We start from the raw sequence: 3,428 nt of genomic DNA, 5'->3' as shown, positions 1-3,428 counted from the left end.
TCTCCATCTCTTGAGTGGTGCATTTAATCCATTAACAGTCAATGTAATTATTGACAAGTATGAATTAATTGCTGTCATTTTGTTATGTGTTTTTTCATGGTGTCCCTGGTTTCTTTGTTCCATATTATTTTCTGTGCTGAGCTAATTATATTTATGCATCATGTTATCATTTTCTTTGTTGCTGTTGCTTTAATATTTGCTGAATATTTGTGCTTGCCCTCTTTTTTATTGTGATGTGAAGGTTTATCATTTTTCTTTGAGGTTACTCTATGATTTATATATTTTTTTTCCCCTGAGATTAGAACAGTCCATTTTATCTTGCAACTCTCTTGACTTCCTCACCATTTAGAAGTTCTATAACTACACAGTATTTTCCCTCTTTTTGATTTGTAGTAGTCCTCACTTGCCAATTGATGTCTCTGGTTCCCTGTTTGCAATCTTGTAGGCATATTTTACTTTGGATATGTCCATACCTGTGGTTTCTGAGTTATGTCATCCTGTGTATTAATGGTCGGTTGTTATTTGCTATTTTTGTTTCTCTGTCAAAAGACTCCCTTTAGTATCTCTTTTAAGGTTGGTCTGGTTTTAACAAATTCCCTGAGTTTCTGCTTATCTGGAAATCTCCTAATTTCACCATCATATTAGAGGGACAATTTTGCCGGCTATATAATTCTCGGTTGAAAATTTTTCTCTTTCAGGGTTTTATATATATCATCCCATTGCCTTCTTACTTGCATGGTTTCTGCTGAGAAATTAGAGCTTATTCTTACTAGTTGTCCTTTGTAAGTAACTTTTTGTTTTTCCCATGCTGTTTTCAGGATTCTTTCTTTGTCTTTGGTTTAGATAAATTTGATAATGACATGTGTTGGTGATTTTCTTTTGGGGTCTATCCTGTTAGGCTTCATTGGATTTCCTGAATGGATATATTCTCATCTTTCCTCATATCAGGGAAGTTCTTCTCCAACAATTCTTGGACAATTTTCTCAGTGGGTTTATTTTTCTCTTCCTGTTCTGGAATATCAATGACACGTAGGTTATTCCTTTTGATGGTATCCCATGTGAACCTTAGGCTTTCTAGGTTTTGTTTTGATCTTTTTCCTGATTGATTCCTTTCCAAAGAAGTATTCAGGTATTTGTCTTTAATCTCATTAATTCTGTCTTCCATTGCATCAGTTCTATTCCTTTGCCCATTCAATGTGTTATCTAATTCTGACAATTTAGTATTAATCTTCTGGATTTCTATCTGTAGATGTAGAATCATTTCTAATTTTTCATTTATTTTATCATTTTGTTCTTACATTTTCTTCCAAAATTCTTCTAGGGTTTTGTCTGTGTTTTCCTTGGTCTGTTTCTCAATCCTTTGGAGATACCCATAGATAATTCTTTTGAATTCCTTATCAGAGTGTTTCAATGCTGCTTCTTCCTCAGGGATGTGTTCTGGGTCTGTATTCTCCTCCCTTGTTTCTACCACTTTATCTTGATTTTTGTGTGGACTGTGATGGTCTATTTTCTCTGAGACTTTATGGTATTGTTGTATTTAGATCTTTGTTAACTGTTTTTGAAGAGCAGCCAATGGCTGAGTTAGTCTCTTCTTGGTGGTTGTTTATCATTGGTCCATTGGTGGAGAAAGAGGTGGTGGCTCTTACTCAGTAAGTGAAGCTACAGGAGGTGTAGGTGTAGTTTTTTCATATGGGACTGTTGCTGTCTTCCACTTAATTAGACAAAAATAACAATTGGCTAACCATCAAAAAAGTAAATTCAACTGGACAAAAAATACATCATGTAATCACACCAGAACAGTAACCAAAAAAAGGGAAAAAAAATGAAGCAAAATTAAAAAAAAAAAAAAAAAAAAAAAAAACCTGCAATATTAGGAGAGAGGGCAATAAGAGAAACAAGTTAGAGAAGGAGAATAATGAAGAAAAAATAGGAAAAATGAAAGAAGAAAAACAAGCAATGGGGTTAACCATGAGAAGGAAAAAAAATTGCAACCAGGAACAGGGAAAAGAAAAAAAGCTGCAAGTTATAACCTGGGAGGGGAAGAATAAAGAATAATAGTAAAAAAGGACAAAAGTAATGATAATAGTAATAGTTTTAAAACAGACAAAAACAAACAAACTGAAAATTAGAAAAAAGAAAAAAAATGGGACAAGGTGAGGCAGGACACCTAGGCTCCGTCCAAGCACACAGACTGGGATGGAATTCCTGCTGACCCAGAAGGTGGGTGTGAGTTAGGGATGGCCTCACCTCCATTCACCAAGAAGGTGTTGGGTAAAAGGGTAACAATGAGAATGTCTCACATTTCCAGTCATCCAGGTCTGGAATGCCTTGGGCTTCCCAGCAAGTGGAGCCTGTTCTTAAGTCCCTGGAATCTGGGAGAATGCTGTCACTTTAAATGTCCAAAATAGTCAAGCTGCTTGTAAACATTCAAAATGGCTTTGCCCTCCAGACAGAGAAAAGTCCACAGCTCAGCCGGCCTCCTCCTAGCTGCTTCTTCTTTTATTCCTCAGCCACCGGAGCAGTCCTCCGTGCAGTCCCTGGCTAGCAGGGCCAATTTTTAGGTTAATTCTTAGGTCCTACCACCATTGGCCAATATCTAAGCTGTCTGTGCTATCAGGATCACTACCAGACCGCAGTTCCATATGTCTCCATTTTTGGTGTTTTCATACAAATTCTTCTGCTAGTTTAGTCCACTTCTATATCCTTCACTTCAAGGTTTATGGATCCAGGATTATCTTCTGTATCTGTGTTAATTGGTTCCCCTTTTCTTTGTTGAAGTGGGTCTGTGCTGTCTTTCTGCCTATTCCGCCATCTTATTGGAACTCCATAAATAATATTTTTAATTGAAGAAGTGGTTTAGACCTGATGACTATTTTAAAGTTTTATTTATCTTTAAAAACATGATTTGCTGAGAATAGCATGGTGGAATTAAAAGTCAATGTATAATAATTCTAATTACCTGAAGCAGACTTATTGCCATTGAGTTGATTCTGACTCATAGTAGAACACAGTAGAATGTTACCATATAGTTTCCAAAGCAGTAATCTTTACAGCAAAAGTCTGCCACATCTTTCTTTTATGGAGCATCTGGTGGATTAAAAATTCTGACCTGCTTAGCAGCTGAGCATTTAACCACTGTGTGGTGCAATAATTCTAAGCAGAGATAGACCAGTATATTTTGAATAGGTACTATGTGCCAGAAATTAAAATTTTAATTACTTTTAATTCCAAAGTGTTGATGTTGGTATTATTTTCACTTTAGATTTTGAGAAAGTTAAAAACAGAGCTAAAATATTCTATCCAAATTTACCATCTAGAAAGTGGTAGAATGAATATTTAAACATATATTAGTCAGAAACCAAAGCCTAGGCATATTTTGCTATATAACATACCTTCATCTACTGAGTTAGATCATAGGCTGAAACCAA

This window comes from Orycteropus afer, unplaced genomic scaffold (genome assembly GCF_000298275.1).
Source record: "Orycteropus afer afer isolate SDZICR_OR568_19922 unplaced genomic scaffold, OryAfe1.0 scaffold00251, whole genome shotgun sequence".
Taxonomy (NCBI): domain Eukaryota; kingdom Metazoa; phylum Chordata; class Mammalia; order Tubulidentata; family Orycteropodidae; genus Orycteropus; species Orycteropus afer.
This window is presented reverse-complemented; position numbering follows the sequence as displayed.